Source organism: Neofelis nebulosa, chromosome 13, assembly GCF_028018385.1.
Source record: "Neofelis nebulosa isolate mNeoNeb1 chromosome 13, mNeoNeb1.pri, whole genome shotgun sequence".
Taxonomy (NCBI): Eukaryota; Metazoa; Chordata; class Mammalia; order Carnivora; family Felidae; genus Neofelis; species Neofelis nebulosa.
This window is the reverse complement of record NC_080794.1, coordinates 23,557,497-23,580,339: the sequence shown is the minus strand read 5'-3', so window position 1 is coordinate 23,580,339 and position 22,843 is coordinate 23,557,497. Positions and strand designations below refer to the sequence as shown.

General features: G+C 49.9%; 1 pseudogene; it reads right to left on the bottom strand.

Annotated features, from left to right (window-relative positions):
* The window catches only part of LOC131492406 (src substrate cortactin-like), a 112,271-nt pseudogene extending 97,305 nt beyond the window's left edge, over positions 1 to 14,966 (bottom strand).
* Between the last annotated feature and the right edge of the window lie 7,877 nt (positions 14,967 to 22,843).

The window sequence follows — 22,843 nt, the reverse complement described above, 5'->3', positions numbered from 1 at the left end:
GATGTGCTGGTCGGAGAGCGGACAGACCATCCTCTGAGCTACCCAGTAGGAGAAAAGTCTGCATTGTACGAGCCCGATATTTCCCCAGAGGTGTTGAAGCAGCCCTCCAATAAATCACTTGAAACAATGGAGGTGCCAGAGCCCGAGTTATGGACGTCACTATTACTCTTTCAGGAAGTACTTGAAATCAAAATGGGTCCTGTTGTTTCTCTGAAGTGAGAAAGGCCATGTAATTTGGCATTCCCTCATGTTGTTGGGCTCCTTCCTGTTTGGGTAACACTGTTGTTAGGACATAGTGAAGGCGTGAATTCTTTCCTGCTAGCTTGCTTTCTTGCTTTCTTGCTTTCTTGCTTGCTTTCTTCCTTGCTGATTTCTTGCTTTCCTTTCTTTTTGAATATTTATTTTTGAAAGAGAGACAGAGAAAGAGAGAGAGAGAGCACCACACGGTGGAGGGGCAGAGAGAGAGGGAGACAGAGGCTCTGAAGTGGGTTCTGCACTGATAGCACAGAGCCCGATGGGGGCCTAGGACTCACGATTGGCGAGATAATGACCTGAGCCCAAGTTGGACGCTTAACAGACCAAGCCTCACAGGTTCCCCCGGAGGGACGTATTCTTAATGGATGACTTAAATGCACGGGTGACTCTTTGTTCTCCAGAACATTTTCCCACTCGAATTGAAGCCGGAATGTTTCTGATGGTCTCAGATGCCCTTTGAGAGCAGTATTAGAAATCCCACATGATGTTGCTTTTGTGTCTGATGTAGTCATTCCCACACAGGGTTGTGCGTGTGCATTTGCTGGCCCGGCTGCCCAGCCCCCCGAGCTTAGAGCTGACAAGCTGTGGCCAGAGAGCTTGTTGGGTGGCCTCTGAGAGCCCTTCTCCCAGGCGTCCCTGACCCTGGGCCCTGCTCTTTCAGATGTGGAAAGCTTTGGCAGGCCAAACCGTGTCCAAACCCCAGGATGATGGATATGCCGATGAGACCTCTGGGAGACCAACCCGATTTTGTGGTATGAGTCACCAGTGTCCTTCTGTCTCCCTTTTCCCAAAGGTGATTTTCCTTTTGTTTTCATTTGGGTTGTCTGTGTTTCTTACAGTCCCCTGTGTGGGCTTCACTCCTCATTGGCTACACTTTTCTGAATGATGTAAGTGGAAAAGAGCAGAGATGGGGGCCAAGACCGTGAAAGTTTCTGGGCACCAGAAGCACATCTCTTAATGTTGGTGTGAAATTGGTCTTTTGAAGGGCAGAGACAGACCAGGGGGGACAGAGCTTTCCTGTGAACCCACACGGGCACGACTTGGTCTGTCTTGGGAGCTCATGTTCCCACAACACGCGACTCCGTGCTTCTATACGTGTGTTTGCATAGGTACGTGGAGGCTTAGAATCTCCCATCACAGTTCCTGTATTGACGATTCTAGCATCTTGTCTTCAATGGTGGAGATTGCGTCGAGGGACGTGGTCACCTACGCTCTCTGCAACGGGGGCTCCTGCCACACACGATGTTTCTGAATATCTTCGAACTTAAACTCCCCCTCCACGACTCTAATTTTCCTGCTTTGTCACTGAGCATGGGGTATACTGGAGAGCTGGGTTCTACGTACTGTGTTCTCATGAAAAGCCCCAAATAGGAGAGCCGAGGGATTGTCCCCTGGGAGAGCGGGCCCTGCTCCTGACTCGGCATGGCCTTACACTGCCACCTCTCCCGGTGGTGTCTCCTAGTCAGGAAGTGTAGGTAAAAGGAACCCTGAAAGTGTGCTCAGAATTTTATTTAGGCCACACCAGCTCCCGTTTTTTGCCTCCCGTCCCTACTGTGAAGGACTATCCCTCTGACCTGTTGGGTCACCTACGGTGCTCGTCTCCCTTGGCCCCAATATCTTTCAGGAAAATGAAGCTGTTCTTGGCTGAGGCAGTGCCAGGAAATCATCCCCAAAAGAGGGTGAAGTCTGTCGTGTGGGTATTTTAGACACAAGTGTAGGTTCCTCCCTGACTTGCTGAGCCCACACCTTCCACAGAAGCCACGTGAGGATGTCGAGGCCCTGGGAGCCGACTCCCGAGCCGGTGAAGTCACCATTGCCCTCATCATCGTTTCTGTTCCCGTGGCTTTGAAACATGCTGGATGTTGGGAGAACCCCTGGGACAGTTGTGGGCACCCTGTGGCCGTTCCAGGTGTTGGAGCCAATTCTACCCCCAGCACCATTCCCAAGGACACTGGGCAGCGGCCAGGGCTGGTTTGCAGGCTGGTTTGCAGGGCAGGCTGCACCCCAGGTGGTGCAGAAACAGGAGGAGGGGGAAAGAGAAGGCAGAAACGGTGAGGTGTCTGCCTGAAGGCCAACAGAGGCACAGAGGGCAGAGAAAAGAGTTCACGTGGTTCTAAAGCGTGTCAGCTTAGTTAGATGAGCAGACACCATGTTTTGTTTTTTTGTTTGGCTTGGTTTGGTTTTCCAAAAGGCAAATTAGGCAGTCCATGTCAGGCCAGAGAAGACAGGGAAGATCCCTGAAACAAAAGGGGTTTCGGCAGCAGCTTGGGAAGTTTCCTTCAAATCTTCATCCAGAGGTAGAGTAGCCAGAGACCATTTGCTCTCATCATTCTAGTTCTTAATCCAGGGAATGAATGAGAGAGAAGCCCGCACATATAGGTACAGTAAGCAGAGTGTATAGGGAGAAACAGTGAGAGAGAGAGTCAGAGTCCCTATATCGTGGATGGCCTTTGGAAAATACACCGCCCAATTTCAGTGCATGGATTTATTGACAATCATTGGAAGCTGGCCTTGCTGCCTTGGTTGGGAATACTGCCCTGTAGCCGACGGTCATTCCAAAGACACCACAATAGCAGTGTCAAAGCCCTATGTGCCTTAGAAGACACTGTCACTTCCTCCAAGTTAGTCTTAGGCTACGGCAGGCATGGCAAGAGTGCCATAGCTAAGATCTCATGTAATTCACCTAGTCAATGAGTAGATAGGTCCTCATTTAATTGTCTTGCTTTTTCACAGTGTCTTTTCTGTTTTTGTTTCTTTAATGCCAGTTAGTGAATATGAAGAGTTATATTACTTTCAGGTCAACTATTCCATAGATCACTCTGTGTTCATCATGACAAGGACACCGTTCAAACACCATCACCGATTTCACCACCCCCCAGTGCATCCCACCACCCCTATGGTACTATCAGATTGTTCTCTAATCTTAAGAGTCTGTTTCTTCATTGTCTGTTCTCTCTCTCTCTGTCTCACTCTGTCTCTCAGTGTTTCCGTTTGCTTGTCTGTTACTTCAATTAAACATATGAGTAAAATTACTGGATGGTACTTGCCTTTTTCTGATTGACTTCTTTCCCATACCATCATATTCTCTACCTCCATCTGGGTCCTATAGTTGGATGTATATCTATATCAATATCTAAATCTATATCTATATCTATATAATCGATATATATTGATATATGAATAAATATATATGTTTACATATATCTATATATCTATAGATTCATATAAACATATAGAGATGTAGATACATTCATGGATATATTCATGGATATATATGTATAGGTATGTAATTATGTATATAAATATGTAAAGACGTATATGGGTATATGTGGATATATAAATATATATATACACATATGTTTGGATATAAATGAATACACATATGGATATATATTTTGATATATATATAAGTACATGTATATGGATATATACAGACATATATATGAATATATATATATCAATCATATATATCCATATATATATCCATATATCCATATCCATGTATATATATACATGTATATCAGTGATATATATATATATCCATATATATCAGTGATATATATATATCCATGTATATCAGTGATATATATATATATGTATATATATCAGCAAAAACAAGGAATGAATACTTTCCATTTGCAGGGACATGTTTGAAGTAGTTAGTATTCTGCTAAGCGAAATAAGTCTGTGAGAAAAAGACAAATCCCATGCAATACTTCCACTCATATGTAGAATTGAAGAAACAAAGAAGCACAGGGAAAAGGTAAGGGATAAATTGAAACTCTATTAGGATTCACTGCCACGGACATTTGAGAAATTCATTACGGAAACTGTCTCTCCCCACAACAGAAACAATTCATTCGTATTTTACAGACATTGGAAAATGTGGCCAACACTATCCCCAATCAGAAAGCAATCCTGGAATCATTAATGATTACCCAGCAATACTGCCCTTGGTTCCCCACACAAGGAACTTGTGGTCTTAACAATTGGGAACAAGTAGGGAAAACATTTAAAGCTGGGCATTCTGAGGGGGTAACATTCCCCCTGAGGTCATCCTCGCTTGGTCCATTGTTGACACTGACCCCTCCCCTTGCGTTCACAGGATGTCTATACAGATGTCAAATTACCCCGAATAGAGGAAAGACCTGAGCTTTTGGACAGTCAGCCTGTGCCTTTGGTGCCTTTGCAGACAAGAGACACTCTCCCTCCCTCAAAGGGTGGGAGGATGTGGAGCCTCTAAAAACCTCACCGAGCAGTTCTGACAAAGTCCTCGCCCCCATGCAGAAGAGAACGCACGAAGGAACCCCATAAGGCTGGTCAATTCCAGCTGTTTCCGTCGTCAAGCAACATGGGCAATAGGTCCGTGAAGGCCTGCTCTTTCCGATAGGAAAAGAATGGCAACAATCAGTTCAGCTGCATGTCCATCACAGCCCTTTTACCACGGGCACTTTTAAAAAATACTCGTGCTACTTACTCCACGTGGCCCGGACTGGGGCTCTCTCATGAGCCTCATTTTGACTCCAGCCCAGTGTGCCGTCTGTGCCCACGAGGTTCAGGCAGCTTGTGTGGTTCCTGCCCTACAGACCTTTGATGCTGCTATTGCCGTGTCTTTCGAATGACTGTCTGCCACAGAACAGTCTAGCCAACCAAGGCAGCAAGCCCAGCTTCCACTCATTGTCAGAAACAATGCAGTGACATGGTGTGGTGTATTTTACACAGGCGGTTTCTACTCCTACATGCCACGTCGGGGAGAGAGTCTGAACAGCACTGAAGAAGATCCAAGACAAGGCCCTGATCAGCAGGGTGCACGGCGGGCAGAGGGGCGTGGGTAGCAGGCAGGGGGTGTGCACTCCAGGGCCAAGTCCACCGCCTCACGACAGACGGGCAGGCCAGTGACAGGAACTGTCCCGCGGGAGCACCAGCAGCTTCCCTGGGCAAATGCCGAGCTGGTGGTGTTTCCAGTCGTGGGGTTTAATTCATCTTTTAAAGATCTCTGGGTTTTTAATTCCTACGTGAGCTCTCTATTGTTAATGGTTGGCAATGATTTTCAAAATCTGAAACGTGCACGGGCACCTGGGTGGCTCATTTGGTGAAGCATCAGACTCCTGGTTTCACTCAAGTCATGATCTCGTGGCTTGTGAGTTTAAGCACCATGTCAGGCTCTGCACTGACAGTGTGGAGCCTCCTTGGAAATCTCTCTCTCCCTCTCTCTGCCACTTCCCAGTTTATTATAAATAAATAAATAAATAAATACATGCATGAATACACACATACACACATACATAAAAGAATAAATAAACAAACAAAGAAAGAAATAAATGAAGAAAATCACACAAAAATTTAAACGTGCATGAACTCCTGGTGACTCAGGTGTGCGAGCTATTGACTTGTGATATAGGGGTTGTATGTTTGAGCAGCACACGTGTGTACGGATGACTTCAAAAAGATAAAATCTTTATGAACATTTGTAACATGCACGCGAAATAAAACATTGCAAAAGAGCCAACAATCTGCAGCCTCTGCGGGAGGGTACTGCGTCTCTAACACACCCCGCATGCACACATCAGTGTATAACTGATGCCTGGCAGGGATTTTAACGAGGGACAGGAAAACCAGCAGGGCCTGCAGGGACAATCTGGCAGCATCCACCAAAATTTTACATTCCACCTTCCGTGACCCGGCAATTCCTCTTCTAGAAATTTATGCTTCTTAATAATCACTAATGTCTATGACACAAGAGAACAAGGTTTTTAACTTCAAAAACTGCATAGCGCCTGGATCCCATGGTCCAGAGAAGAAGGAAGTAGCTTGGGAGACTTGGGCCCTTCACGGGACTGGGGTTGAGCTGGCATCCGAAGGACGACAATCCCCCTAAACCCATGGAAGAGACAGGAGTGCTCTCACATGTTCAGGTAAAAAGGCTGGGAGTGTAATGTGGGCCTGTCTCCCCGGGTCCTATTCTGGGGACGCAGGAGGCGTCCCACACGACGGGGCCCCAAGCGGTGAGGACGTGCTGCCACAGGCTGACCTTTCTGTGACTCGTGTCTCTCGGTCATGCCCTGGAAATTGAAGTCCACGACACTCTTGTCCACGTGCTTTGCCTTGAGGCTGTACTTGATGCCAAAGTCGCTCGAGTAATTTGAGGGGACTGGACAGGGGTCGGGGACAAAGACCGACGATGGACTGGTCTCTCGTCTATCACTCACGACAGCAACATTCCGGAATTAGGAGTCACCAGGACACGACGCACACGTATGAAAACACCACCCACGGTCACACATCAGTGAGCCGGCCTCGGCCTACAACTTGTGCCCTGGGCAGCGAGGACCCCAAGCCTGTGATGGGTACCTGCTTCTTGGGGCAGAAACGAGCCGCGTTCCCACTCGGGAAACTAACCCCTTGGAAGCTACTCACTTACCATCCCTTTCCAAAGGGACAGGAAATGCCCACACCTGGCCACAGCAACCGCGCCCTGGCTCATCTGATGACAAGCAAGAGGCGGAAGAAACCGGCTTGCTCAAGACACATCAAGTCCTCTGAGAAGGTGACACTCTTTCATTGGTAAAAAAGGTTCTACAACATGGGCACAACTGAAAGGTCAGCCAGTGACGTATTCGAGAGCACCCGTGTCCAGTAAAAGTGAACCATCATTAATTGAAAGGCTCGGGTTTACACTGTTAGGGGAGAAGATAGCTCTTCACTGACCAGGCCCCAGAGCCGACTGTCCAGGGAACACTGCTCAGAAAGACAGCTTCCGTGGCGGTGACACAGGACCCACGCACCCGGAGAGCACAGTCTCCCCCAGAGGAGACACCGCACTCCCCAGGAAACCACCTCCGGGGACATTGGCTTCTCCCCCTGCTCGACTGGCCTCAGGCCTTAGCTTTCTGAGAGGCGTGTTTCTCAGTTTTCCCCTGGTATTCAAAACCCACAACAGAGTGCAATTACCACAAGAAGGGAAACACGTTTTTAGAGGTCTCCAAAACAGGTCATCTGATCCCAGAATGCGTGTGAAAGGTTTGAAACCACAAACCGTGTTATTTTTTGACCTCTGCCTTCCTAAGCCATGGGCAGGCCTACCTCACGCGCAAAGCTCTGGGGATGGAAACTTTCGGCCAGGAAACATTCTGCAACGCCCAGTAGGCAGTGCGGGTGGACCGGTAGCCACCTGCAGGCCCTGCACGGTAAGTTGTGCTCGTGGACTTCAGCCCCGCAATGCCAACCCTCGGCGACCCCCTCCCGCCACAAGCACACCTGCTTTTCCATGAGCTCTTCCAAGAACAATACTATCATCAGTAACCACAACGGGCATGGTGGGGGGGCATCTGCGCACACGGCCCTAGGAGACATGAATCCCTGTCGCCCCGTTTTACAGGCAGGTAACGCAGAACCGCAGCTGACATGTGGTAAAGCCTGAATGCAGACAGAGGGTTAACTCCAAAACCCAACTGCTGTGATGTAAAACAGGGTATACACGGCCCTCAGTCAGAGACTGAGAGACTGAGGCCCAGAGGCGCCAGGACACCGGGCCTTAGCCCTGGAAACGGGCACGTGTGCGGCACTCTGCCATGTCTGCCCTGAACACCACCGGGTCACAGTGATACCCATGCAGGGAGCCTGGTTAGAAATGGTCCCCACGGGCACGGTCTTAGGCAGTGGAAGGCTGTCTGTCCCTGGTCTATGTGATCTGTAGATACCAATGTGGGGGATTTCTACAAGAAACAGTGTTCCTCTTCTCACTTGTTAACCTGGAACATCATCTGAGTCAGGGACTGGGGCGGGGGGCTTCTAGAAGCTCTGCACCTGGACGGCACCCCACAGGCCTGAGTTGAGGTGCTATCTCGAGAGGCCCAGTGCATTCCCTGGTCTAGAGGGAGGGGCTCCGTCACCTGCACTCTGGTTCCCATGACGCCTCACTCACCTGGTCAACTCTGCCCACCTGGACACCAAACTTGCCTCCAATGCCCCTGATGGACTGGACCTGGGACGAGTGCTTGGAGAGCTTCGACTGATACTCGTGGCCGACAGCTGACTGAAACAGGTCACAGAGCAAAGGTGTCAGCTGCCGGGCATAGCAGCTGTATCAGACACCCCCGGGCATGGTCCTCGGGGAACGGGCCCCCACCTTTGTCCACACCAGGGCTCCTCCTGGGAACAGGCTCTGTGTGCAAGCTGGTGGAGGAGGGATCCCCGAAGCCAGCCAAGACCCTACCAGGTGGGGATTGTGATCTGAGGGGCATGGGGAAAGGGCCACGAGGCCGGGACCCTCCCCAGCCGAGTCTGACACCTGGCACCCACAGATGGCGATACAATCGCTAGCTCTGTAAAGCGAGGCACTTGGCCACCGTGTGGCATAGGAATGAGGACCAGAGATTTGCGGCGACAGGCGGAGACAGACTCACGCTCTTGGTGACACCATGCACTCCACCACTCTACACAGAAACTGCAATTGCAACGCCTGCTCTATCCACATACAGGGTCTGCCACGCAGGAAAGTCTAGGCTTCCCGCCACTCTGGCCTCGGTGGGACCAGCTACCCGGGCATCACAGCACTTTGCAAACAAAGCTTCTGGAATGCAGCCCCCACCGAGCATTTATATACAAGCCCATTTCTGAGATCTGCCCACCAAGTTCAGTAAATGCCAGATGTCCCACATCCTCCAAAGCTGAAAATATGGACTACCTAGCTCCCCGGCAGCCCCCGGCCCTGCCTGGCCTCCCAGCACCAGGCTCTGTCCCCAGTGTGGACGGCCCAGACGTGTGACCCAGTGCGGGCATCTGAACCTTCCCTCTTACTGCCTGGGACACGGCACATACACACTCCTCCACCTGGTCTCTCCAGGGCCGTACAAGATACCTGGGTCAGGAGAGGCCGGGGTGAAGAAGAAATCAGGAGGCCCTTCTCAGCACAGTTCAAGGGAGAGAGTAGCGAGGTTTATTCCAAACTTCGGGGCCCTGCCACTCTCTCCCCTCACCGGCTCTGCTCTGATGTCCATCCTGCCTGGAGACCTGAGTCACACTGGCCTCCCACAGCCTCCGGGCTTCTACTCAAAAGTGCTGACAAAGCTCCCCTGGAGGACAGCCTGCGGAAGGGACTCCCCAGCACAAAACTTACCAGAAAGGAGTTGTAAGAGAGCTTTTCTAAGAGTACTGCCAGACAGGCAGAGTGGCAATTTTTCCAAGTTTTTTCTTTAATCAAAACAGGTTGATCCAACTGAGAAAATCATGCCTATAACTAGGCATCAGCACCAGGGAGGGCGTGGTCTGGAAGCCTAGTCTCACGGTCCAGGCAGGGGGTTGGGCCGAGGCCAGGAACGAGCCCAGGAGCGAGAGCAGGAATGAGGTCCGCCTCACTGGCTCACCCGCAGACAAGGGCAGGATACCAGACAGCAGTGCAGAATGGGGACTGATGGCTGCCACACCTGCCCAGGCCACACTCATGCAAACACGTGCCTGCCTGAGCAGAGTTTTCCTCTCCAAGACTCCATCACATTCTCCTCAAATCTTAACACAGGGATCTCAGGGCTCTTTCCACCTCAGAGAGGACAGGTTACAAAGAACTTCAGAGGTACGCGTTTTTGAGTCTCATTTTTTCATCTTTATTTTTTATTTTGCGTGAAACAAAGACAGAGCATTTCAGGGAGTGCAGAGATACTGAGAGAGAGAGAATCCCTAGGAGGCTCTGCACTGACAGGAGACAGCCCGATGCAGTGCTCAAACCCAGGAACCGTGAGATCATGACCAGAGCCGAAACCGGGAGTCAGACACATAATAGACTGAGCCACCTAGATTTCTGACAAGCTGGTCCAATCTGGAAGAGCTGGAAGCCAACTTGCCTACAGGTGCAGGGAGGCACGGAGAGAGGGGCTGTGAGCCCATGGCAGCACCCCACCAAATTCATCTGTAAGGGCAGTCTCCCCACTATACCAGGTGTAGACACCCGGGCATTTCCGTCAGCTGTCTGGGTACCATCACCGCAGCGGCTGGTAACTCATGAGATATCGCTGAGCGCCTGCACGGTGCCAGGCCAGGCACGAGGTAAGGAGGACAGGCCCCAGCCCCAGAGAGCCTCCACGGAAATACAGTAATGTCCAGGGTGAGTGAAGGACCACAGGCAGAAGACACGGGGGAAAGGCAGCTGCAGACAGGCTGGCGGGAAGGAGGGCTCCTCAGGGAAGCTTCGGGGCCTAGTAAGGCCAGAGCTCAAGGTGTTGAGAGGACAACAGAAGCAGAGAAGCCAGCAGTGACAGCTTTGTTGTTACTGCCATCAAGCTTCTCCTTGATAGATTCATTGTTTGCCCCAATGTGTCATTTTGCCAACCCAGAGCTAGAGACCCAGACAGACCATGAATTTCTCTCCGTTTCAAATCCCTACAACCCCATGGGCACAGGCTTTGTTTCAGGAAGGAAAGTCCTCTACCTGTTTCTCTCACTGTCCCAAGCACGCGGGGGTGATGGGTTGTCTGTACTGCAAAAGGCAACCAGGCAACTTTGTAGAATCCAAAGATGATTCCACTCCCCACTCTGCATGTCTAGATATCTCCAGGAATGAGTCACACCAGGAAACGTCCCTGTCTGTTTCCTGTAGCTCACTCTTGGTCCAACCCCAGCGTAGACAAATTCCAGACCTGGTGTGCGGTGCCCCTAGGACGCCCCAAATATCTGCTCTGTGTGAACACAGTTCAGTGTGGCTCACTGTGACCCAGTGGTGCAGTTCTGCACTTGGCTCAACACTGAGTCCGATCTGAGCAGCATCTGGAATTACAAGGGACAGGTTAGAATTATAGACCAGAAATTCCATATCAGCTGATGGCTTTCCTTCTATGCACAACAGAGGAAGACATCTGTTGGGTCTGAATAAGAGACACTGCTCAAACTAGGAAATTCACATCTACAGGGAGGTCTGCAGAATGTATACAGGTACCTCGCTGGAGAAACATGTAACACACCAACCCCTACACCGTAGTCTCTTGCATGGGGCATGGAATAGAGCGGAAGAGCTCCAGGTGTCTAAGGACAGAGGATGCAAAGTGCCACCAAAGGCTGATGTGTGCAGTCAACCATGCTGAGCCCTATAGCTGGATGGCAGAGGAGGCTGGCCCACTGTCCTCAGTGAGTGCTCTCTCCCAGACTCACGGGAAGTGACTACACAGAGGGCCAGGTCATCAATGCCTGAAGGACAGCAAAGCACCTGCTGGCTGAAGCCTCACCCACGCACTGAAGGACAGCCCCAGATGTGGTTCTGGCACCAGCTGGCTGAAGGCTCGCCAGCGCCGAGAAGCAGAGTCTCTGATCTGGTTCTGGTCTACAGACTGGCACAGATTAGGCTCGTGGTGAACCGGGGGCAGCAGTGACACCAACACCCACACTCAAGATGCTTCTGGGCTTCTGTCCCCCAGAGCCCCCCCACCGCCCCCCAGTAAGGCCTTCTGCCACATTGCCCACGCCCCGGCACACATGAGAATCCTAAAAGAGCTTCTAAAACGCAGGAACACCTCATGAGAAAGGTCAGTCAACAGAGGAGGATCTCACCTTCAGCGCATGGACTCAAAGCTCTTCTGCAAGAAGTCTGAGCCCCTACTTCGCCAACTCTGTGCCCGAAGTGAAACGGCACATGCTGCCAACACCGACCTTGTCCATCCAGTCCTGCCACATGCAGAACTTCCTGCCATAACCATGAGAGGCTTTTGTTCCTCTTTCAAGCTCTTTTCCTTGAGGGTCTGGTGTTCTTAAAACTCATTCTCTCTCAACTTCTGTATGCTTGAAGGGAAGGAGGGGAAGGGAAGGGAAGGGAAGGGAAGAGAAAGAACTGGGAATTGTGGGAGGGCGTCGGTGCCTTCTAAGATGACACGTGAGGTCACGTGGTGGGATCTCTACACCACTAGGCCCCATTCCTCCACACCCCCAGTCCCTGCCTTTGCCAGTCTCCCCTTAGTCTGCCAGGCCTATCTTCTCAGTAGGGCTCAGAGTCAAGTTTACAGGGAAAACAGAAACTAATGTGCTCCGGGCCAGTGAGTCATCCCAAATCCAACAGTAGGTGTACGAAACTTGGAATTTTCTATATTCATATGGAGAAAAGGTTCTCTTTCATCAGGTAGCGGGATTAGGAGAAGCACTTTGCAAGCCTCAGCTCATAGCAGAGGTGGAAAGCAAGTCAACAATCCCACATCCCAGAGACTCTGAGGACGCTAGTCAAAGGCAGTGAGGCAAAATGTTTAGACAACATCTCTTTACTTGAAGTACTACTGGGTTTACATATTCTGACATATTCGAAGGTGACCTAAGAGACTATCAGAATTTATCATCTAAAGCCCCTTTCTACATTTAACACTGGGAATAGTGAAGCAGATCCCAAGCTGTGGTCAAAATATGGCAGGTCAAGAAGCCTTTAGAGCTGTCACAATCAAGGGACCACAAAATGGCACAAAGGCCACCCCACAGGGCTGTCCAGGGGTCACCACGTCCACACATCTGGATGGCAATCCCAGAGTATAGCGAAAAAGCAAACGAGCCCTGGCCACTGCCCAGTGTCCTTGGGAATGGTGATGGGGGTGGAACTGGCTCCAACAACTGGAATGGCCACAGGGTGCCCACAACTGTCCCAGGGGTTCTCCCAACATCCAGCATGTTTCAAAGCCACGGGAACAGAAACGACGATGAGAGCAATGGTGACTTCACCGGCTCAGGAGTCGGCTCCCAGGGCCTCGACATCCTCAAGGGGCTTCTGTGGAAGGTGTGGGCTCAGCAAGTCAGGGAGGAACCTACACTTGTGTCTAAAATACCCACACGACAGACTTCACCCTCTTTTGGGAATGATTTCCTGGCTCTGCCTCAGCCAAGAATAGGTTCATTTTCCTGAAAGATATTGGGGCCAAGGAAGTCAAGCACCGCAGGTGACCCAAACAGATCAGAGGGATGGTCCCTCACAGTAGGGATGGGAAGATCCAATCGGAAGCCGGTGCATCCTAAAGAAAAGTCTGAGCACAGTTTCAAGGTTCCTTTTACCTACACTTCCTGACTAGGAAACACCACCGGGAGAGGTGGCAGCGTAAGGCCATGCCGAGTCAGGTGCAGGGCCCGCTCTCCCACGGGACAATCCCTCGGCTCTCCTATTTGGGGCTTTTCATGAGAACATGGGACTTAGAAAGCAGCTCTCCAGTATACCCCACGCACAGTGACAAAGCAGGAAAATTAGCGTCGTGGAGGGGAGTTTAAGGTCGAACGTATTCAAAGACATGGTGTGTGGCAGGAACGCCCACGTGCAGAGAGTGTAGGTGACCAAGTCCCCTGATGAAATCTCTGCTCTTGAAGACACCATGCTAGAAGCATCAATACAGGAACTGTTTGTGATGGGAGATTCTAAGCCACCACATACCTACGCGAACACATGTATAAAAGCACAGGGTCACGTGTTGTGGGAACATAAGCTCCCAAGACAGACCAAGTCGTGCCAGTGTGGGTTCACAGGAAAGCTGTGTCCCACTGATCTGTGTCTCTGCCTTTCAAAAGACCAATTTCACACCAGCATTAAGATAGTCTCTTCCTTGGTGTGCTCATGGTGCCCAGAAACTTTCACGGTCTTGGCCCCCATCTCTGCTCTTTTCCACTTACATCATTCTGAAAAGTGTAGTCAATGAGGAGAGAAGCCCACACAGGGGATTGTAAGAAACACAGACAATTCAAATGAAACAAGAGGAAAATCACCTTTGGGAAAAGGGAGACAGAAGGACACTGGTGACTCATAGCACAAAATAGGGTCAGTCTCCCGTGGATCTCATCAACACCCCTCTTCCTGGGGAATGGACATGGTGTGGCCTTCCTAAGATTCCACATGAAAGAGCGGGCCCGGGGTCACAGACGCTTGGAAGAACGGTCTCAGAGGCTACCCAAAAAGTTCTCTGGCCACAGTGTGACAGCTCTAAGCTTGGGGGCTGGGCAGCTGGGCCACCAAATGCACACCCACAGCCCCGTGGGTTTAAAAATTAACATGAATAAAAAAGAAAATAAGATGTTGGAGACTAAGACAACGTTAGCCCTCTATTTTTGCAATGTGACAATGCCTCACTCACTGCTTTAATTACAAGTGAAAAAATTTTTTTATTTTTGTTAACTTTATTTTGAGATAGAGCACATGCGTGAGTGGGGGAATGGAGAGAGAGAATCCCAAGCAGGGTCTGTGCTGTCAGCCCAGGGCTCGATGCGGGCCTCAAACCCACAAACCATGAGATCGTGACCTGAGCCGAGGACAAGAGTCAGACGCTCAACCAACTGAGCCACCCAGGATACCCTAATTAAAAAATTTTAAATTAATGGACATTATTTTATTCTCCTGAAAATGTTTACAAATAGCTTTAACTTAAGCTTCCGAGAGCATCCTGGCCTGAAAACCAGAGCCATGGCCCTGAAACACAGAGACTAGGCTGTGGGCCTCCCCTCAGCACCAGTGGAGAAAGGTTCTGTTCGCCTCCTCTAAGGATGGCTGGCCGGACGCACTGAAAACAATCCAAGCAAGCGGGACAGCAGCCACCGGTTGCACAGGAGAGGCTGACCTACCCTCTAACTGCTGGATGTGCTCTGGTGTGTGTGCCCTGAAACCCTGTGGGCGGCCACCATGCCCATGGCTCAGCAGACGGGGGCCTTGGAGGCAGCACAGTGGGACACAGGCCTCCCTGCACCTGGCCCTCACCACAGCCCAGCCTGGCTGGCATCCTGGCGTCCAGGCCTGATGCTGCTTCCTCTCACGTGTGGGCAGGATGGTTTCCTCTTGCATCACTGTCTCCCACGCACGTCCTAGTGCCTTTCCAGAGTGGTTCCTGTCTCACGGGTCTCTGAAAGTGCCTTCTACCAAAGCAGAGAACACTCACCCCCACCAGGCACACGCACGCTCGTGGCTAGGAGAGGCCCAGCACACTGGAGTGAAAAGATCAACCGGCAGTAATCCTGATGCACACCGGAGGTCCTCTTGACCATTTCCATCTTCTGCTTTCTGCCTGGACAGTCTAGGGCCTGTCGTGTGACCCGAGAGTCCTCTTCCCCGTGGGAGGGTTGGGCCCGTTCTCCCCACCCTGATGCCTCCGGGGTAGGACTAGGCAGAGCAGGCCTTCTCCAGAAATGGGTGGACTGGGGAGGTGGTCCCATCTATGTCCAAATCTCTGGAACCTGTGCACGTGACTTTATTTGGAAAAGCAGGCTTTGTAAGTGCAGCTACGTGGAGGACCTGGAGACCACCCTGGACTCCCTAGGGAGGGGGCTGGGGAGTACACGGATGAATGTTCTTAAAAGAGGAGTCAGGTAAGATCCACCGAGAAGGGACAGGGCACGAGGGCCAGCAAGCACCGAAGCAGGGCAGGATGGAGCCTCCCTGCTCCCGCTGAAATCTGCCCACGCACCGGTTGGTGTGGACACAGCGCCGGCCTCAAGTCAGGACGGCGAAAGGTGCCGCAGGAAGACAAGGAGGAGAATCAGCAGAATCCATGCCACTTCTTCCCACCGAGGACTCAAGCGACAGGGGGGTAAGAGAAAGCAGAACGTCAGAGATGTTGAGAAACACCATCAAGTGAAGCCACATCATCAGGAAGGAGGCAACAATCCCTCTTGGGCATGTGCCTGCTGCCCCTCTGCAGAGGCCATGGGGACAGATCCCTCCCGGTACCGCGGAGCACCCACCTGGGAGGTGGCAGGACTCGGCCAGCAAAAGGCGAGGAGGACAGTGTGAAGTCACAATTACATTCAGAACACTCGACGTGACACACAAGAAAGGACCTTAAGGTCAGCAGTGATGAGGGTACAGTGGCCTCAAGGAGGACTGTGTAGCGGTAGGAGAGTCAAGGGTATTTGGTGGGACCTGGCGGGTCTGTGGAAAGGCCTGCAAGCCCCGGAACATTCAGTATGGGGGAGCACAGCCAAGGATGGCTAATGCGTGTTCTCAGAGAGGCCACATCCCTCGGACATCTGCTCGGTGCTTGGTCTGTTTCTCATCTGACATTTCTTTTTTCAGCATCATTGGATTCACCAAATCAAGTTTTAATAAACCATGTGTAACCTATTGTACCTGTGGGGAATTGGTCTGTTTCCAGAAACTCTCAGATGCCGAAGGCTTGCCCAGCTTTGGTGGGGAAAAAAACAGAATCTTACATGTAAAACGCAGGGAAGCACTTTGTTGTTTCAAACCTCACACTTAACACTAAGGACCAGGAAGTGCAGAAACTAAAGATCAGCCAGCAAAGGTTCTCAACAGGAAGACACAGAATGACCTAACTATGCCCTACAGAAAGGAGAAGGGAAGTGTTACTCCACAGAAAGTAACTATGTATCCTTCACAGTTAGTAAACCATCGGCCCTGGCGGGAGAGACAGTACCGGAAGAGGAAATCCCAGCGATTGTCAACTGTGCCCTCCACACAAGGCCATGGGTCAGGGCGTCCATCCCTTGACCCAGTGGCCATAAGCTCTCTGTGGCGGGGAGGGAAGGAACCATCCCAGAGTCGCCTGAGCTATGAGGGATCTTGTGCCAGAGTCTCCTGAGGTGGCCTCATGAGGGCTGCTTCGGAATCTGTGTCTTCTCCTGTCTCTGCCCCTCCCATGCTCATGCTCTCTCTCTCTGTCTCTCAATAATAAACAAACATAAAAAACGTAAGGAAAATCTACAAATGGAGAATGAGGTCCACTCTTTAAACTTGTTCACAAACAAATGTAAAAAGTTGATATCCATAAGAACACTAAGACCTTTATTAGAGTTGCACTACATTATTTCCAGGGTCTCGCGCCTTCTTCCTGGGTGCACACCCAGCACCCTGCCGCGCGGTGGGAGCCCAGTGCTTCCTGATTGCTCGTCTGAGATTTGTGGTGCCAGGGAGCCCAGGGTGGGCGTGGGGCAGGGGTGGGGGGAGGACTGGCCCAGGTCCCCCCCCGCCCAGGCTTGCCACGACCTCAGCTCCCAGGTTCTGCGGGTCACTCCAGGCAAGCTGCCCAGGCCCCCAGGACTAGGCTCTGATAGAGCCAACGCACTGAGGACACCCACGATGCCTAGCTGTAGTAGGTGGAAGAGCACACTAATATTCAAGCAGATAAGCAGAAGTTAGGAGTCATCATAGATCATTGAAGTCTGAGCGCGCCACAGCCTTGTTACATACGAAGTCGGCCATTCTCCACCATTGTTCACATTCCAGTCAAAGAGCCTCCCGTGGCGCCGTCGCCGAGGGGCTGGGGCAGGTCAGCATGTCACGGACCGACGACCAGCTGCATCTTCTTTGGCTGCATAGAGGACAGAGAGGAAGTGGCCCAGAAGTCTGCAGGGAGAGTCTCTGTGACCCAGCAGCTAAGTCACAAATGTCCTTGGGTCTACACTGTTTTCTCCAAGAAGGTGCCTTCCTAAAGTTTTGTCATCCTCCAGAAATCAAGACTGATTGGAAATTAAAAAAACAAAAGTGTATACTAAAGTTACCAGCCCTTTAAAATGACCTCGCTCTGCAATTTTGTTTACAGGTATTTACCCACATTCCTGACAGCCATCAGGCAGGGCCCCCTGCACAGAAGGCAGTCCCAGGGGCTAAAGGGAGACAGGGCCACACTTGTGCCAGGACCCTGACCGGGCACAAGTCAGCAGAGTCCTGGGCTGCCTGGGCCTGCTCCACTGTCTATGTGAAATCACCTTCCTGCCATAGAAGAGACTACCTTTTCACTTTCCAAATAGTCTTTAAGCTGCAGACTGTGCCACACGCTGGGACAGTCCCACAGCACCCTTTCCCTTGCCCTGTTCTCCTCACAAGCATGTGTTCATTCTTATGGCAACCACGACAGTCTTAAGTAGTGGTGTGGGAGTAAATCAGTCCTGGTTTTGTAGAAGGAGAATACAACGTTTTGTGTCTTTTCAAATAAATAACTGAAACATTCCTCCAGAGCACAAGGCCCTGGATTGCAGTGAGATATCAGGCTACCCCAAAAATACAACTTACAGGCTCTATTCCCAGGCTGCAGTCCACGTGTTATGATGTCAAAAATATTTCTGAAGACTATCCGTGTCAAACACCAAAAATGAAAGAAACCAAACTCCTCATCTCTGTGAAACTATTGGTTTCTCAATAGCTAATTGGTTTGTTTATTTATTTTTTATAGTTTTTTTTTTCATTTTTGAAAGAGACAGAAACAGCAAGAGTAGAACAGGGTCAGAGAGGTAGGAGGAGAAAGAATCCTAAGCAAACTCCCCACTGTCAGCACTGTGTCCAATGTGAAGCTCAAATTCACCAAGTGTGAGAACACGACCTATGCCGAAACCAAGACTCAGATGCTTCACTGACTGAGCCACCCAGTCGCCCCTGTTTTTAGAGTTTGAGAGACAGAGAGAGAGAACAAGTGTGTATGAGGAGAAAGGGGCAGAGAGAAAGGAGGAAGACGACGCAAAGCAGGCTCCACGCAGAAAGCAGCCAACCCACACTTTTTGTTACCTCTGAACTTACAAAAATACACATTTCGGGGAGCGGTGGGGTGGGAGAACCAGAAGGCACTACCACGAATCTTAGTGTTTTCATTACAGAAAGTATAAGGATGTGAACGGAAAACACATCAGCAACATCTAAGGGACAGAATTTTCCCAGCATGATTCCAGGAGCAAAAGGTCTACTTTCAGTATCAAATTGCATACAGTCAGGTGGCAACTATCCAAGTTAGTGTAAAACACTTTTATACACTTCAAACATAGGGACATTCAAATCAGACCACTGTTAAACAGTTTCTACAAATTTCCATTCCCAGGGAACCAAAAGCCTGAGGGTTCCTATGGAATTGTGAGCAGTAACAGAAATAACGGCATTTCACCTGAACTACAACTGACAGCGTGCCGGTCATGATCCTTATTATGAGTTCTGAGAAGGAGACTACATTGAGGCAGACAGAAAGAAACTAACGGACAAGTCCGGGGGCTGAAGGGGAAACGGCCTCTAGCGGTAAGGGGCCCTGTGGGCCCAGTGTGGACGTGAGGCACCCCACTCCAGACCTCGCAGGCACTCAGGGCACTGAAGAGTGGCCACATGCGTTGCCTGCTGTCCAGTATCACAGAGCCCACTGAGTTCTTCCCTGGCTCAAGGCCCCATCCCGTTGTCCCATCTCCAATGTCACCCCTTGGCCCGCCTCCTGCTTCACCCCGCTAAACTGCAAACCACCTCTTCTGTTGAAGAGGGCTCACTTTTATTTTTCAGTTGTCGGATCACTGGGATGTGGTCTCAGCCTGCCTCCTTCATCCATTTAACTCAGCTCTGAGACACACTCAACCCACATGCGACCTGCTCTGCAGTGGAAAGTCCCAGAGAGATATGCCCGCACCACTCCTCTGGATCCCATCCCGGGCATCACAGCGCCTCAGCTGCTTGGTAAGAAACAAAACCCACTGCTGTTACTCGTTCTCAGAATCAAGACCAGTTAAAAATAAGAGGTACTGAATAGATGGCAAAGGTCAGAGTCTATTTATTTAAGAGAAACTCAAAAACTACAGGGGAAGGAAAAAGGAGGGCAACCTAGTGAGTACTCCAGAGAGACCACCAGATGAATGACAGTTTCTGAATGCTGCTGACCATGTCCTCACAGGGGCTGCAGTTACACATAATGAGATGGAGCTTCTGTGATCATAGTATCTCGTGGATATTTAGATGCAGACACTCTTAAAAGCCATGAGACTGCAGTGCTCCCACTGTTCCCATTTACAAGTGATTAAAAAGAAGCACAGGAATGCTACTACGTAGCTTCCCCAGAGCCCCAAACTCATCTGTGCAGGAGCCAGGCTCAGAGTCAAGTGCTCTGGGGTCACGCCCTCCCTGCACAACTTCTCAAGGTGGACTGGGAATCCTCGGGGGTCCTTTCCAGATTTCATACATGCTCTACGTCCTCTAGGGACCATAGTTGAATACGGGCCTCAGGTTCACTGTGGAGGAGATATAACCTATTTGCAGCTATATAGAACATTGAACAAACAACCACTGCTTCAAAACCAGGTACCCTGAGAACTGCTCAGCCACATGACAAATAACACAATGCTTATTTTTTAAAGTTTGTTGTGGTTATCAGCTTGTCCGCCCAATTTGCTGAGTCCCAGAGCACCCTGGGAGGGTTTTCAACCTCCAATTCAGCGGCTGTGGGGAAGCAGAGTGATGAAATGGGAGGCGGGGGGTGTCAACAGCCACGTGAGGTCTCCCGAAAGGGGGAGGGGTCTGCAGGTCGAGTGACTGCGGATCTAGAGGAACGATGCCAGTAAGACCTCCCGCATGCGAGAGCCACGCAAGGGACACCAACCTGTTCAGGCGGTCTTGTCACTAGCGTGGCCGGGGTGGACCTTTTGTTTCTTGCCTAGCAAGCAGCACACTGAAGACTGATGACCTTCTTTTGGGGGGCATTGTGCAGCGAGTCCTGGCTACTGCTAATGCTGCTGAGGTTGCTCAAGGGGCCATCCTGAGAGCCTGTCGATCTGGGTGACCCACAGGAGAGCATCTTCCAGGCATGCTCGTTACACGACACACCGCCCCACGTGAGGGAGAAGCACAATCCCCCAGCTTCTAGGGAGGGCTGAGCCCTGGGAGCTGACACTCTCTCTCTCCCAAGTATATCTGGAGTCCAAGCGCCCTGGGTCGAGAACGCTCAGCACCCCTCCCAGGCCGTGACCCAATAACCATGTCGTGAGTCTCATGTAATGCACTGAGTCTGTCCCCTGCATAGTGAGGGCCAGCCTCTCCTAACTCTGAATCTGGTCTGTGCTAACCAAGAGCAATCAGTTTCTGGATCCCAAAGGAAGGATTGCCTTCCTGAGAGTACTTGGTGTTTGGGTGGCTGGTAGAAGAAATGATGGCTAGCCAACTTGTTTCCCTCCCTGGCCATTAAAGATGCTTTCACTCTGAAGAACAGTTGGTTCACCATGGGCAATATTGTCGAGGACCTGCTTAGCACAGAAAGAGACCATTCATGAACTACTGCATCCAATCCCTGTTCCAAACATCTGAGCTTAGCTTACAGCACAAGCCTGTTACCTTGGAATGACTGTCTTCACTATCCACTGATAGGATGGCAAGGGAAAACAGTGAACTCCAGAAGCTTTCCCTCATTTCTAAGGTAATAACACAGGCATCTTGCCTTTGGGTTCCCACGGTAGCTGACGGAGGCTTCCCTTTGCCGTACCCATATGTGTTTCATATCTATCCATATCTTATTCCTGAGACCATCAGCTTGTCTGGGAGTTGTCCTAGTCATTGCATCCTAAGATTTATCTCATTTTCTGGACCACATGCTTCCTTGGGGAATTCCATCAGACATCTAAAGCAGTTAATATCTATCCATCTCAGGCTGTTCCACAGAATAGAAATGGAAGGAAAACTTCCAGACACATTCTACAAAGCCAGCTTTACTTTGATTGCCAAACCAGACAGAGACCCAGCAAAAAAAAAAAACAAAACAAAAACAAAACGACTATAGGATAATATGCCTAATGAATAAGACTACAAAAATTTTCAACAAGATACTGGCAAAACAAACGCACAGCATATGAAAAGAATTTTTCACCATGATCAAGTAGGATTCCTATCTGGGCTATAGGGCTGGTTCAATATTTGGAAATCAATCAATACGATACATCACATTAAGAAAATCACAGGTAAGAACCACATGATCCTGTCAATACCGGCAGAAAAAGCATTTGACAAAACACAGCATCCTTTCTTAATAAAAACCCTCAAGAAAGTCAGAATAGAAGGAACATATGTAAACATCATAGAAGCGATGTATGATACAAGTCCGCAGCTAATATAATTCTCCTGGGGATAAACTGAAAACTTTCCCCCTGTGATCAGGAACATGACAGGGATGTCCATTCTCACCACTGTTGTTGAACATAGCTTTGCAATTCCTAGAAGCAGCAATCAGACAACAAAATGAAATACATGTCATCAAAATGGCAAAGATGAAGTCAAACGTTCACTCGGCACAGACCACATGATACTCTACCTGGAAAACCTGACAGAATCCACAAAAAGTCTTCTCGAACTGATACATCAATTCAGCAAAGTCGCAGAACACAATATCAATGTACAGAAACCCATCGCATTTTAATATACCAATAAAACAAAACAGAAAGAGAACTAAAGAAACTGATCATGTTCACAGTTGCACCAGGACCATAAAATACCTATCAATAACCTCAACATACTAATGAACCAATCCAAAGATATAAAAGTTCTGTGTGCTGAAAACGATACAAGGGTTATGAAGGAAATTGAAGAAGACACAAAGAAATGGGAAAACATTCCATGTTCCTGGATTCGAAGAATGAATATTGTAAAAATGTCAATACCATCCAAAGCAATCTACACATTCAATGCAATCCCCATCAAAATCGTGCCACCATTCTTTCCAAAGCTAGAACAAATAATGCTAACGTGTATGGAACCACAAAAGACCCCAAATATTCAAAGTAATATTGAAGAAGGAAACGAAAGCAGGAGGCATCAGAGTCCCAGATTTTAGCCTCTGCTACAAACCTGTAATCATCAAGACAGTATGGTATGGGCACACAAACAGACACATAGGCCAATGGAACAGAATAGAGAACCCAG